This window comes from Lampris incognitus, chromosome 21 (assembly GCF_029633865.1).
Source record: "Lampris incognitus isolate fLamInc1 chromosome 21, fLamInc1.hap2, whole genome shotgun sequence".
NCBI lineage: Eukaryota > Metazoa > Chordata > Actinopteri > Lampriformes > Lampridae > Lampris > Lampris incognitus.
In genome coordinates this window covers 5,179,257-5,195,750 of record NC_079231.1, presented here as the reverse complement: position 1 = coordinate 5,195,750, position 16,494 = coordinate 5,179,257, and positions in this window count along the sequence as shown.

The following is a 16,494-nucleotide window of genomic DNA, read 5'->3' as shown; positions in this document are numbered from 1 at the left end:
GTTTGAGTCTTCTTTTTTTCTCTACATAATCTCATTTACAGAGGGGGCGTCCGGGTAGCGTGGCGGTCTATCCCGTTGCCTACCAACATGGGGATCACCAGTTCGAATCCCTGTTTTGCCTCCGGCTTGGTTGGGCGTCCCTACAGACACAACTGGCCGTGTCTGTGGGTGGGAAGACAGATGTGGGTATGTGTCCTGGTTGCTGCACTAGCACCTCCTCTAGTCGGTCAGGGCGCCTGTTCAGGGGGAACTGGGGGGAATAGCGTGATCCTCCCACGCGCTACGTCCCCCTGGTGAAACTCCTCACTGTCAGGTGAAAAGAAGCAGCTGGCGACTCCACATGTGTCGGAGGAGGCATGTGGTGGTCTGCAGCCCTCTCCCTCGGAAGAGTGGGGTAATTGGCCGGATATAATTGGGGAGAAAGGGGGGAAGATCCCCCCCCCCCCAAAAAAAGGTTGAGATTTGGAAAGCAGATTTGGAAAGTTCTGGTTTTCAGGTTTCCACTTGCTTGAAGGTGTGAAATATGGCTTTTGGTGAAAGATGTTTTGAAAAAGTAGTTCAGGTTTCTCAGTAAGGGGGCAGCTTCTACAGGAGTCGTGTACCCAATTACAAAATCCCTTGACTGCAAATATATTGCTGCTGAGGATGTTACCAAAAGATTTGTTGTGTTTGTAATTCCCATACTCCCGACGGCTGGACGCCAGAAAATTTGGACGAAAAATGCAGATCAAATAATTCCGCATATCAGACAGATAGACAGACAGACAGGCAGATACATACATACATACATACATACATGGATGGATGGATGGATGGATGAATGGATGGATGGATGGATGGATAGATACATGGATGGATAGATACATGGATAGATAGATAGATATATAGATAGATAGATAGACAGACAGACAGACAGACAGATAGATAGATAGATAGATAGATAGATAGATAGATAGATAGATAGATAGATAGATAGATAGATAGATAGATAGATAGATAGATAGATAGATAGATAGATAGATAGATAGATAGATAGATAGATAGATAGATAGATAGATAGATAGATAGATAGATAGATAGATAGATAGATAGATAGATAGATAGATAGATAGATAGATAGATAGATAGACAGACAGATAGATAGATAGCAATGATTTTGAAAACTGTTGTGCCTCAGTTCAGTGAAATTGGGACCTGCTCTCAGTCTAAAAGCAGACTGTGCATGGCAACCATTTTAATGACGGGCCCGTCTTCATTAAATCCTGTGCACGAGTGGTTTTACCGAGGCAAGACAGGCCGTCACATATGTGATGTGTGTTGTGCTGCAAGAAATAGCATCAAGCATGCCAATATCCTGACTCGGGCGAAGGTGGCTGAAAGATTGACGTTAGTCTTTGAATATAAATTTAGTACATTTGCCACACTTGCGGTTGCCGTCAGCTAAAACGGGGGAGGGGGGGGGGGAAGCAGCGAGTGAAGAGCGTATGTCTGATCCCGCCAGACAGTCTCAGCGCTGGTGAGGTGTTTGAAGATTCGTTTTGGAGGTTCAGTGAAAGTAAAAGTTTGGGATTGGACTCGGTAACACGGTGGTGTTCTTGAATAGCTGATCTGAACTTTGGTTCAAGAGAGAGGCGCTTCGTAAGACACAAAGGGATGCTTTATTTTATTCCTTCTCCGAGTAGACTGGAATAGAAGCACTTTTTCCGTCCTCAGATGTCAGGAATGCAGCTGTTTTTCCTCCGGAATTCGGTTTGTTGTTCTCCTGAAATGCAGATGGTAGATCAAATCTGACTTTAAAGGGGTGCACAGCGCCCCTGCCTGTAGCGATGCGCCCTGCTCCGGAACAAGTTGTTACCAATATTCTGGTCGTCAATATACACACACACACACACACACACACACACACACACACACACAAACACATCACACTATACTTGTGGGGACCCCTCACTGACTACATTCATTCCCTCGCCCTGAACCCTAACCGTGACCATCATAACAACATGCCTAACCTTAACCCTTACCCTACCCTTAACCTAATCCTGATTCTAACCTTGACCCTTAAACCAAGTCCTAACTCTAAAAGACACCCTTTTCCTCATGGGGACCCATAAAATGTCCCCACAAGGTAGGTGGTTTCTGGTCTTTCTATCCTAATGGAGACCAAATGTCCTCATTAGGATAGAAAAACGTGGCACGCGCGCACACACACACACGTTTTTAAGTTTTAAAATCTGTTTTTTGTCAATCAGTGATTCTGCTGTGTTGTTCACTGTCTACGTTTTAATTTTCGGTTTCCCTGAAGTGTCCACGGTTGCCTATTCGGAAGATTTCAGCTTAATATAATGAGCCCATTTTAATCTGTGGTTCTGTCTGTCTGTGAAAAGGGTTGCAAGTGTCTCCTGGTTCCTAATTTCATTCTCTTTCTCTTATTTCACGGCTAGACCAAACACCCTCAAGCAGGTCTTTCTCGGCATCTTGTTTGGACAGCAGGAGGCGATGTGTCATGAATGTGAACGAGAAAATGCCAGATTTGTAAATCTCCCAACATCTTTTGTGAAGACTGGGCCACTGAATTGGCTAACTCTCTTCTCAGCACGGCACATTTTTGTCTGCTGTTATCCGTGACTATTTTTTTTTGGGGGGGGGGGTCCCCCCAAAAATAGTACGCGCCCATTACCCCACTCTTCCGAGCCGTCCCGGTCGCTGCTCCACCCCCTCTGCCAAGACGGGGAGGGCTGCGGACTAACACAAGCCTCCTCCGATACATGTGGAGTCACCAGCCGCTTCCTTTCACCTGACAGTGAGGCGTTTCGCCAGGGAGGATCACGCTATTCCCCCCAGTTCCCCCCTCCCCCTTGAATAGGCGCCCTGACCGACCAGAGGAGGTGCTAGTGCAGCGACCAGGACACATACCCACACCCGGCTTCCCACCCGCAGACGCAGCCAGTTATGTCTGTAAGGACACCCTACCAAGCCGGAGGTAACATGGGGATTCGAACCGGCGATCCCCGTGTTGGTAGGCAACGGAATAGACCGCTACACTACCCGGACGCCCCTATCAGTGACTATATGGAGTCTCGACACACGTGGCGAGCCTGTTTTTGAACAAGTCGCTGTCTTTTCTGAGCTACTCTTAGAGCCATGTGGTTCAGGCCGTCCACGCTGAACTCCATGGGTGAGTATAGCCGACGTGTCTGCACCTTCCTCACCTATCAAGGCTGGAATGGGAACAGTCTCTTATAAGACACTTGGCTCCTCACTTCAATTCCCTCTCATATATGTTTCATTTGTCGGGCACTTCTCTGAAACAGGCTCACACATTTCTTCACACTCAAGACAAGCGAAAGACCAGAAACTGGGTCACACAAGGAAAGAAGAAAAAAAAATATTAATGCAGCGACGGCACAGAAGCATTAGCAGGCCATATGCGACAACAAAGCAGTTTTGATGGAAGTCATTAGAAGTGACTAAAAGACACCAATGATTCAGATCCTGCCTGATCTCATTCGGGTGGTCAGTCCAAAGAGTAGGGACCTTGCTGCCGAAGGGATCAGTTTGGGTGTGGAAGTGGTCAGAGGTCTCCCAGTCGTGCACCTTAAGGGAGGTCAAAGATGTATGTCTGGATAAACCTCTCTCTAATTTAAAAAGTGATGGTCTGAATCCTGAAGTTGTTGACAACCAGTAAAGTGATGCCCCACTTGGGGCCATGTGATGTTTTTTGTTTCGTTTTGATTTTTCTCCCCTTTTTCTCCCCAGTTGTACCCGTCCAATTACCCCACTCTTCCGAGCCGTCCCGGTCGCTGCTCCACCCCCCTCTGCTGATCCGGGGAGGGGGGCTGAAGACTACCACATGCCTCCTCGCATACATGTGGGAGGAGGCAGCCGCTTCTTTTCACCTGACAGTGAGGAGTTTCACCAGGGGGACGTAGCGCGTGGGAGGATCACGCTGTTCCCCCCAGTCCCCCCCCCCCCCGGACAGGCGCCCCAACCGACCGGAGGAGGCGCTAGTGCAGCGACCAGGACACACACCCACATCCAGCTTCCCACCTGCAGACATGGCCGGTTGTGTCTGTAGAGACGTCCAACCAAGACCGAGGTAACACGAGGATTCGAACAGACGATCCCCGTGTCGGTAGGCAACGGAGTAGACCACGATGCTACCCGGATGCCCAGTATGATTTTTTTGGGGGGAGTTTTTTTTTTGTTTTTCTTTTGCTCCAAGTATATTAAAATAGTCTACTTTCAGATCTCCATATGGATAAATGTGATGACAGCAGACTTTCCTCCTCTGCTGTTTATCTTGATTCTGATAGAAGATGTCTGAAGGCGTGAACCCACGTAGACATCGAACACATCTGCTGGTTGTGTTCATGTTATCAGAATCAGAGTCATGTTTATTGGCCATGGAGGTTAAGACTACATGGAATTTGACTCCAGTTTTGTGGCTCTCTCAGGGTCCTTAACATAGAATAACAACACAACAATTTTTGCTGAGTATTTTTTTTACTTTTTATCTCGTCAATCAAACTCACAAGACACCACGAGACCTTCTGGTGAGGATTTGGGTGTTTGTGGGGAACCCTCTAGAAGCGATGATGCTCTTCTTATGTTCCTCCGGTGTCCTTTGCCTGGCGGATGTTACAATGCAAAGGCAACGCAATGGGCGTAAGGTATGGCCACCATTTCAGTAGAAAGTAATGGAGATGGAGGATATACAGTGGGAAATACAGGGAGGCTTTACATCCATAATTAATGAATACCAATGTCTTCTATTTCTGAGAGTCTTATTTCCACAGAGCAGATGTCATCTTCCTCTCATGGAGCTTCTCAGACCCGACAGGTAAAACTACTTCCTATTTGTTCTCAGTACCTTTTGTCATTGTGTTATTACTGCGTTTCAAGTCAAGCGATCGTGCACATTTTATCATCTCGATAATTATAGGACATTTTTCACGATATCAGCATGTATATATATCATGATATATAGATATATATCATGATATCTATTTAAATATGCAAACATACCCTATTTAAGTATCCAACTGAGGTTCATCACGTTGAATTGTTTTTCATGCCAAGTGTAATATGGAAACAAAAACTAGTTTTCAAGTGGCTCAGATGTTTCTGTGAGAAATTTTAGGCACTATGTTCTCATTATCATTAATTCAGACAACAAAATTGTGTATCGCGCCATGACTATACCTGAAGTTCATCCTGCCCAACGACTGCTGGGATAGGCTCCAGCATCCCCGCGACCCCGATTTGGATAAGCGGTTTGGATAACGGATGGATGGGTGGATGGATTGAATTATTGACCCTTGAGTAAAATCATATGCATCTTAAAGAAGAAAAAAACACTTTTTAAGGAAGGAAACGTCCATGACCTGTGTTGTAAATATAACGAAAGGTGGAGACGTGTCTTATCTGCACCATCACAACTACTGAACAAACTTTTTTTTTGTTGTTGCTGAAAACCTCTTAACCATCAAGCTGCAGCTCTCCCAAATGTGGCGCTGAGCGGCACAGCCATCCAATCGTCAGCGTAATACGGTGGTTTATCTCAGAAGGCCAGTGATGAGGATAACAATCCATATTATGGAAATGGACATACCAATTTACAGAGCTACGCCTGGTGGAGATGAAACCTTCCAGGTGTTCACAAAGTCTCCAAGATTAAGATTACCAACAAGGGCAGAAATTCCTTAGAGGCTGGATGGTACCGAGATCCTCATCGAGGAGCTCAGAGGAGAACGACGGCAATGACAACCCAATAACGCCCTGTGTGACAGAAGGGAATTTCTCTGTCGTTCTCCCTCACCGTCATCGGCGGTCACTCGAATCGAGTATGACTGTCCTCTCCGATTGGGGAGGACGCCTGTGCATGACTTTATTTAACATGGGGGGAGACTGGTGCACAGACAGCCACCGCACGGTCCTTGACAGATCTGGGTCAGGACCCAGTGGCACGGAGTCCGAGACAAACGGGGGCCCTTTTCTGCTGCAGCCTTCATCCACCTTCCCAGCTGTTGTGACGCTTCCCTAAAGTCAGCCATCGTCCTCCGCCTATTCCACCGTTGAGGCCTTGGTTGGATTGCTCTCTGTCGGGGACCTCCCCCTTGACCTTACCGCCGTGGGTGACCCTACCAGGAGCGTAGCTCCAGACGGCATTGCTCTCGGGATCTCAGGACCACGCAAGCTTCTCCACCGTGACAAGGTGACAATCCACGGAGACTCACACACACACTTGAACAGCCATCCACAGACACGTGAAGAGTAAATAAAGAGAAATGGAGGCAAAAACAAGAAGAGGCCAAAGTTTCAATGAAAAAAAGATGGACAATAGCAGATAAGCAAAAATGTAATCCCCAGTAATCTTCCTTAAGGCTGCGGTACAGGATCTTTAGATGCAAATAGCGTTTTTGTATTCTTATCAATCCGTTAAGATGCCCTATGATTTCAGAGCCCAAAGCTTACAATGGCGCATCCAAACTAAAAAGGCTGTAGTTCTTAAAGGCTTTTGCATATATGCACAATCGCAATCTCCCCAGATCCTTTGTAGGTTGTTCCTGGAGTGTCAGATTTAATCAAAGTATTACTGAAAGGGAGTTGGGGGGGGGGTCAAAACACAGTGTAAATTGAATTTATTCTTTGCCTAAAACAGAAATAATTATTTGAGGGAAAATTATAGCTTTGTCTCCTGAGTCTGATTCACTGTGGCTGTCGCCATCAATCTAACCAGTGGCCTCTTCAAATCTGACCATGTAGCACAGATATATGAGCATTTAGCGTTGTTTTTACTGTGGATATGCATAAGCGATTCTTCAAAATGCCCATCTGGACTCTCCAAACGGCCACTTTTTGCCAAATGGTGTTACAGGCTTTTAGTGTGCAAAAAAAAAACATTTTTCACCTTTCATCTAGACGGCTCTTAGGGGACCTGCACATATGGGAAGATTATGTTTCACACCATCTTCCCATACAACATATTCATAAACATAAGTCAAGGAGATTCTCTCTCTCTCTCTCTCTCTCTCTCTCTCTCTCTCTCTCTCTCTCTCTCTTGCTCTCTCGCTCGAAGGTGTGCCATCATCTCCGGCATCCCAGGGGGACAGACGCACACCGCCTGCTGTCACAGGATGACGGGTCGGTTTGTCAACGTGTTCCTTCCCGGGGACGGCAAACACCTGACACTTTGTGAGGTGGAGGTTTTTCTGGTATGTCATGACAGTCTGCTGGAGCAGCTGTCCACACCTGTAATTAAACTCGGAAACACTGTCTCTGTGGCAATATGTGGCAGTGTAACACAGTCGCTCCTGTATTTTATCCCTCTCATTAGTAGGGGCAGCATGGCTCAGGAGGTAGAGCGGATTGTGTAGTAATCAGAAGGTCGCTGGTTCGATCCCCAGAGAGTGTGTCGAAGTGCCCTTGAGCAAGACACTGCCCCCCCCCCCCTTTTCCTCCCCAATTGTACTTGGCCAATTACCCTATTTTTCAAGCCGTCCCAGTCGCTGCTCCACCCCCTCTGCTGATCCGGGGAGGGCTGCAGACCACCACATGCCTCCTCTGATACATGTGGAGTCACCAGCCGCTTCTTTTCACCTGATGGTGAGGGGATTCACCAGGGGGACGTAGCGCGTGGGAGGATCACGCTATTCCCCCCAGTTCCCTCTTGACCCTGAACAGGCACCCCGACGGACCAGAGGAGGCGCCAGTGCAGCGACCACGACACACACCCACATCCGGCTTCCCTCTACAGACACAGCCAATTGTGTCTGTAGAGACGCCCGACCAAGCCGGAAGCAACACGGGGATTCGAACTGGCGATCCCCATGTTGTTAGGCAATGGAATAGGCCGCTACGCTACCCGGACGCCGCCCCCTAACTGCTCCTCATGAGCAGGTTGGCGCCTTGCATGGCAGCCTCCGCCATCAGTGTATGAGTGTGTGTGTGTGTGTGTGTGTGTGTGAGGCATACACTATTTAGCGCTCTGAGTGGTCGGTAGACTAGAAAATTGCTATCTAAACGCACTCCATTTACCATTTGTGGGGCTTTTCCAGAGTTTGTGTTGAGGGATCTTGGTTTTAGGTATATGCATCATGAGGGAATTTACTTGGACTGAAATTGTTTGCCTCTTGGATTTCAAAATAGCCTGTTAAGTTCAATACTTACATCAGTTCCAGTGTATACAAGCCACAGACATTCTCACAAAGTGTCTGCGAGCTCCTTGCTTAGCTTTCACACACTGTTTGGCTCTTCATCTTAAAGGGAAAATGCACCGATTTTCAACCTTATCCCTGTCTATCTGGGACAAGGAATAGCACATATAAAACACCCGCAGTTGTTCCTGATCATTTCTGCATCTCCGAAGGCAGTGAAACAGAGTTTTTTCCAGCCAGGAAGTGACGTATCGTAATGTCATTTGGCAGCCAGATAAACTAAATACAGCAGGGTTTCCGTTACTCTGACTGACTCTGAAGATCCATCCATTATCCGAACCGCTTATCCTGGTCTCAGGGTCGCGGGGATGCTGGAGCCTATCCCAGCAGTCATTGAGCAGCAGGCGGGGAGACACCCTGGACAGGCCGCCAGGCCGCCACACAGGGCCGAGATACCCACGCTTCCTCATTCTCTCGACTCAGCTATATTTCCGATGGTGAAAATGACGTCCCACAGCACTAATGCAGAGGACTGTATGGAGGACGACACAGAAGCTAGCATGCAGCAATGCATTCTGGCGTGTGGGTGCTGTGGAAAGTGCACGCAGGACAACGCCGTTTTCCCCGTTAATAATACACAGAGTCAGAACTCCATTGCTTCGGTTGATTACAGCCCTCATCGGTAATGACCGGTCATACACGAAACCATCAGCGAAACGTCCCTTTAAGCTCAGTAAATCATGCCGTATTGAGAAGAAAATGTGTGCCTTCCGGTAAATCAGTTTGCCAGCAATTCCAAACACAACGGGGAGCGCCAGATTGCCGCAGTTTACTGGGGCTGCAATCAGAAGGAGGGGTGGACGGATCAGTTGTTCGCTACCTGACATTTTTCCTTGTGACTTCAGAGATCAGTAGATATAGTATGTTAAATCAGCTCAGCACAGCTTCATGTCGGCATTTACCACACCGGTCTGCTATTCGTATGGTTAAAGGATAATTCCGGGTGACCACATCCGGACGGTATTTTCGTAGTTTTTGCCGTCGTGCATATCGGTTATGATATCGTTGCGGGAGGCTATCTCGGCAGTCATTGGGTGGCAGGCGGGGCGACACCCCGGGCAGGCTGTCAGGCCATCACAGGGCCCTAGGCCATCTGAGGAGAATTTGAACTTGGGAAATGAACCAGCCTCATGGGGGGAAAAAAAAAAATCCTCTTTCCCACATTTCCAGAACTCGTCCCTCCTCCGCCCTCCATCGGTGGCGTGACGGCAGACAGGAGCGGGATGGTGGTAGGGAAGAGGCTGTGCTAGCCGGACGACCGGTTTTACTGCAGAGATTTCTACTGGGACCTGCTCAGCCTGCAGGAGCAGAGGGAGGTGGAGGAGCTGCTGGGCCGCACCTCCTTCCCACTCACCGTCCACTTCTGGCTGAGGCTGCACAGGTACTCTGCACAGGACCAAGCCGTTCCCCTCAGTCACCCCTCCTCCCAAACAGGCGCCCCGACCGACCAGAGGAGGCGCTAGGGCAGCGACCAGGACACATACCCACATCCGGCTTCCCACCCACAGACGCCCGACCAAGCCGGAGGTAACACGGGGACTTGTCGGTAGGCAACGGAATAGACTGCTACGCTACCCGGACGCCCACCGCACTTCCCTTCTCACCTACCACATCAAAACGACGAACCAAATTTTGTTTCCCACCCCTCCACTTCCTGCGTTAGCAAAAATACGAGGAGCTCCTCATTTACAGTCTGTGGATTCCTGGTTTCATGCTGCGTTAAGCTGCAGCACGATCACGATGAAACAAGAGAAAAAGGAGCATGAAGAAAGGCATGACTCAGACAATAAACGCGTTCACGAAACACATATGAAGTGAGGAAGGTTATAAGCAGGTTGGCGCTGCCTCGAGTAAAAACACACCGATTTGTTAGTATGTGAAAATGAAGGCCAAAAAGCTGTCATCCCCGATCGGCTCTACCACGGCGACCCCCCCCACCCCCCACCCCACCCCCACCGCGTCCTTCGCAGGTGTCGCGCCGTTTTCAAAAGATGGCGCAGGTGGAGTAGAAAATGTCGTGTTTGTGAAACGTGTTGATGTGACTTTGTGAGCCACCTGGGCCTCGTTTCTCCGTAACTCGTTTGTGCGCGAAGGACATGCTCGGGTGACGCTTTGTCTGCTTTGCGTCCACGCCTGATGTGCTTCTTTTGAATCCCGACTGACCCAAACATCCAGAGAAGCAAATCTTTTAGTTTTCAATGCAGTGGCCCCTGCAGAAAATATTTAGTTTTGGGGGGGCCAGTGTAACTCTTGGGGTGGCACACTAAAAATGCTATACAGCGTAGAGGAATCTCAGGGTACACAAGTTAATACAAAGGTAAAGACACTATATTATAGTGTATGATAAATAACAAGCTGTTGGGTTCCTTGGCTGATCTCATGTGAATAGCAGATGATGATATTCACATGAGATCAGCCAAGCGATCATTAATTAGCCCATCAAATCCCAATTTGAATGTATAATCACCAATAAATCAAGGGTGTGGGCTGCTTAAGCAGAAATATTAATTATTAGCTGATTAAAAAAAGGGTTTCATTTATGTCCATCACTTCATCTTTTATATTATCTACAACTATCTTCCATCTTAGCCTTGAACAGAAATTGTATTTCAAATGTCAAGGTTCCAGGTGGCCAAAATGTCTACAAGTGGCTATAATTCTAGGCATATCTGTATTTTATAGAATAATGTAGTTAATTACGGATGCAAAAATGTCTGACCTAAACTTCTGATGCAGTTACAAAACACCCCACATTGGGTTTAATATTCAGTTTCTTCTTCCTTACTCATCATTTCAGTGATTTGTGTCAGTTTATAATAACCAACATACCGTTCCATTTCCATAGCTTTATCTCAAAATGCACAAAAAAGATGAGAATAACTGGGGCTTGTCAGTTGGGGAGTTGGGGGGGGGGACAGTAATTTTAGCATGGGGTGTCATTGTTTCAATGCCAAGAACTGAACCTGTGACATTGTAACCTGCCTTTGCAAGGCCTTAGCCAGATTATGGTGACACACATTTAGACGTGGAATTCGACTTAAACAAACGAGCCTTTGCAAGTGAACCTCATCCCACCCAGTGAGGCTAACAGTACATAGTGGTTTTACTGAGGATGCCTGCAGTGGTAACGAGTAATATTTGGTGGAGTCGAGGGACAAATGTGGGGAGCTTGCTGTCTTACAAAGCAAATCTAAAGCCTCTGTACAGTTTCACAGTGCACGATGATGACTGTAGCGTTTGTGAATATGAGAAATTTGAGCATGGATTTATAGTTTAGGTGTAAATATTCATAGTTATTGCGGATTACTACAATATGACCACTTTTTACATCCTTTTGCAGTCACATCCAGCTCAACTATAAACAGCTGGGGTTGTCAGGAAGTTATTTAATCAAGTGCTGTGACTGAATAAGCTTGAGTGAACCGAGTTTGGTACCCGCAGCCCAAATGTAATGGTGATAAAAATAAAAATAGCATGATTAGCTGTCAAATGCAAAGATAGCCCTTTTCATTCCTGTCGGTAGAGACCTGATGGGGAGTGAATGGTTTTGGATGGCTGGTGGTACCATGACCTGCAGACAATGGGAGAGAGACTCGGTCCTGTGGCAACAGACTAGCCCTTGTGGGACGGTGGCGAGCGGAGGACGGTTTAAATGGGAGGATCGATGCTGTGACAATCACCCTTACTTAATCTGTTTAAAAGCTTAGGATTCAGGGCGTCCGGGTAGCGTGGCCAGATATAATTGGGGAGAAACAAAAGGGGGGGGGGGGGTTAAAAAAAGAGAAAAGGTTAGGATTCAGTCATGTCTCTGTCTTCACTTCACGTTAACCTGCCTGACTGAGACAGTGCAGTATTTTGTGTCCACCGCCGCCTTGATCAAGACCTTCACTTTGGTTGATATGTCGATATGCCAACACAGTCCGTCAACACCCGCACCTGCTTTCTTTTTGGCAAGAGTGTGATGTTGTACCGCACATTGTAGGAAGTGCAAAGTTTATTGATCTTCCATGTCTGATTTGTTTTTTCACACCGGTCGCTCAAAGCAAAATACAACATTTCAGCCCAGCAGGTAAAAGATGCCCAGTTTTGAGAGGGTCCAGCCCTGTTGGGAGGTCTTGACATTCAGTGGCCCGGGATATGTGTCCTCACTGATGTGATGAGTCCCTTGTTCCCCACAGGGCCCCACATAGTCAGCCAAAGCAATGCACATATGTCGAGTATCCCATCGACTTGGCACTTGGCAGGCGTGTTGCTGAGGACCCACGAAGTGCAGCGTCGAGGGAGAAGTCGTCCGGGTGAGCGGTTCTCTTGCCAGCTGTGCGTCCCGTCCATGATGACATCACGTGAAGGTATAACTACCGCAGCTCAGCTGCCCCCACGCTCAGATTGTGGATTTCCACAGCCGGTGCAAGTAGTACGGGCACTGCGCTAGTTAAGGAAATGAATAATATTTACCCTCTGGCATCCTGTCTCCATAGACCCCCGGCAAGGTGGGGGGAGAGTGGACTTACGAAGGTGATGAGTGAAGAGAAGTGTACCCAGTAGGGTCAGCCCAGGGTTATTTTCTGACTTCGGGATTAGTTTGCGATTTGGTGAACAATTATGAATACATGTGGTCCCCCCCACCCCCCCTTTTCTCCCCAATTGTACCTGACCGATCACCCCCGCTCTCTGAGCCGTCCCGGTCGCTGCTCCACCCCCTCTTCCAGTCCGGGGAGGGCTGCAGACTACCACATGCCTCCTGCAACAAGTGGAGTCGCCAGCCACTTCTTTTCACCTGACATTGAGGAGTTTCGCCGGGGGGACGTAGCGCGTGGGAAGATCACGCTATTCCCCCCAGTTCCCCCTCCCTCCCCCGAACAGGCACCCCGACCGACCAGAGGAGGCGTTAGTGCAGCGACTAGGACACATACCCACATCCAGCTTCCCACCCGCAGACTTGGTCAATTGTGTTTGTAGGGGCGCCCGACTAAGCCGGAGGTAACACAGGGATTCGAACCGGCGATCCCCGTGTTGGTAGGCAACAGAATAGACCGCTACGCTACCCGGACGCCCTCACAATAACATTTTTGCCGCATATAGGGCATAGCTTCTGGACATGCCAGGAGACGCCTTAGTGAAGGACTTGTAGTCACACACATCACCATCCTAGTCAGGAAGTTTAGGATTTGTGGTCATGGGTTCAAGTTACAGTCTTCGTTTTTGCTTAAACTTCCTGGCAACTGTGGTGTTCCTGGCAACTGTGGTGTTTCTGGTAACTGTGGTGTTTCTGGCAACTGTGGTGTTTCTGGCAACTGTGGTGTTCCTGGCAACTGTGGTGTTTCTGGCAACTGTGGTGTTCCTGGCAACTGTGGTGTTTCCGGCAACTGTGGTGTTTCCGGCAACTGTGGTGTTTCCGGCAACTGTGGTGTTCCTGGCAACTGTGGTGTTTCTGGCAACTGTGGTGTTCCTGGCAACTGTGGTGTTTCTGGCAACTGTGGTGTTTCTGGTAACTGTGGTGTTCCTGGCAACTGTGGTGTTTCTGGCAACTGTGGTGTTTCTGGTAACTGTGGTGTTTCTGGCAACTGTGGTGTTTCTGGTAACTGTGGTGTTTCTGGTAACTGTGGTGTTTCTGGTAACTGTGGTGTTTCTGGTAACTGTGGTGTTCCTGGTAACTGTGGTGTTTCCGGCAACTGTGGTGTTTCCGGCAACTGTGGTGTTTCCGGTAACTGTGGTGTTTCTGGTAACTGTGGTGTTTCCGGCAACTGTGGTGTTCCCGGCAACTGTGGTGTTTCCGGCAACTGTGGTGTTTCCGGCAACTGTGGTGTTTCCGGTAACTGTGGTGTTTCCGGCAACTGTGGTGTTTCCGGCAACTGTGGTGTTTCCGGCAACTGTGGTGTTTCCGGCAACTGTGGTGTTTCCGGTAACTGTGGTGTTTCTGGCAACTGTGGTGTTTCTGGTAACTGTGGTGTTCCTGGCAACTGTGGTGTTTCTGGTAACTGTGGTGTTTCTGGCAACTGTGGTGTTTCTGGTAACTGTGGTGTTTCTGGCAATTGTGGTGTTTCTGGTAACTGTGGTGTTTCTGGCAACTGTGGTGTTCCTGGCAACTGTGGTGGTGTTTGACCAGTTCAAACGTCAGAGGCCCATTCAAAATGAAACGTCGGCTAACGCTGTCACGTCAGCATCTTGTCATCCAACAAGCAAAAAAAACAAAAAACAAAACGTGGCTGAGTCTGAGGTTTAGCTGTCGCTGTTAAGGCCTCCCGCATGCTTGATCTGTCGTAGCTGCTTGCTGACCGCGACCTCTTCCCCCTTTCTTCACACTCACGCCTTCTTCGTCTTCCACATTCGGCAGCACGCCACACTGAATAGTTTGGATTTCGTCCCACTTTTTGGTAACAGAAGACCAATTCACAGTCCGGTTAAACGAGAATGCAAATCTCCTTCACCGGGTCCTTTTAGATATGCCATAAATAATCCGTTTTTCTTCCGGCCCCCGGCAAAAATGACACTGTCTGGATCCGAGACTTGACAGACTGGCTTGGTCCACTGAAGAGTTTGTCTTCTTTATTTTTTCAGCAGCAGTTTTTCAGTATTGAAATGGAAGCGAAATGGCCAAAAAAAAGTTGTCGGATTTCAGACGCATCGTTGAAACGAGGACTTGTTCACGTTCAACGGGGAGCGATGGAGGAAGCAGTAGGAGGCCTCAGTTCAGCAACAGCCTGGCAGTAATAACCGTTATCGAGCCTTTTATATATGATGTGTCTTCCTCCTATGGGGGAGGTAGGGAGTGCACAGGCAACGCCTTGGAAATATATCATTTCAGAGGGAGACTAACCTCGGGACAACATGGCGATCCCGTTGTAATCAAATCATCTCTGCCATGCAGCAGACAAATAAAGCCCATTCATTAAGCCCAGAGCTCGGCCACTTTTACTGATGGAGCAACCCTCACTGCTTACACCTGTCTTATCGTGCGGGGTGTTAAACTGAAACTCCATCAACTCCATGGGGGTTATGATCAGTGTCAGTAGTTTCCTTTTTACCTCCCGTCTATTTTAGTCCACGTCTCCGGCCCGTCGATGACGCTCGTGCGGGAGCCTTGTGTGTGGTGCAGAGTTCCAGATCCGGGCTGTGGTCCTCCGTCTCCTCGGCTGCATGATGGGAACATACATTTTTCACCATTCCAGGGATTGATCTGCGTGCCAGGTCCCTCCGTCTCTCCCCACGGCCCTCTGCAACCATCCCTCTCTCTCTTTCCACCCCTCACTCATCTTTACTCATTATTACACTGATGCAAAGTAAATAATGACATCTTTCCCCCCCCCATCCGTCTCTCATAACAGCTAATAATAATAATAATGATGATGATGATAAAAACCTTTATTTAGAAAGAACTTCGCTTGACGGAGTGACCAGATGCTGCCAAGCATTCACACGATGGGAATTCGAAAAGAAAGAAAGCTGCAACAACGTAACAACAAAGTGTGGGCTGTAGAAACGAGTACAGAGGAAAGGTCTGGACTGGGTGTCGGGAGACGCAGATTGCCCCTCTTTGCCTTCCAGTTGAGTCAGTGTTTCTCAACCCAGTCCTCAAGGAACCCCTATCCTGCAGGTTTTCATTGTAACCCTGCACAGGTAGCCCCGCTTGCACTTACTCGACCAATCATCTCGCAGCACTTAATTATGCAAGGTGTGCAACGTCTGACACAATTCATTGCTGATTGGTTGAATAACTACAGACAGGTACCTATTCAGGATTGCAAAGGAAACCTGCAGGATGGGGGGGGGGGGGTCCTCGAGGACTGGGTTGAGAACCACTGGAGTACATCAGCAGCTGTCCCGAGATCAAATTCGTCACCCGCCTCCATCCCGCTCGCTTCTCTCCGCGTCCTCCCTCCCTCTTCCTCTCGGCGCGCGCGCTCCTTCGTGCTTTCGCGTCCTCCTCGTCTCCCCCCCCCCCTTTAACGCAGGGGTGTCTAGGACCCGGTAGCTTCTCAGGTTTTTGGACGCTTTCTGCCAGACGGGCCGTTACGTCACGACTCTAGCGGGGGGGGGGCGGCGGCGGCGGGGGGGCAGAGATAGATAGAGAGAGCGAGAAAGAGACAGGGAGAGACGGAGAGAGGAAGAGGGAGGAGAAACAGAGAGAGGAAGAGGGAGAGAGACAGAGAGAGGAAGAGGGAGGAGAGACAGAGAGAGGGAGGAAGAGGGAGAGAAACCAAAGAGACGCAGCGACCGGCGCGCAACAGCAAGAAGCGAGGCTCCAGCGGCGGCACCTCCGGCACCTCCTCCTCCT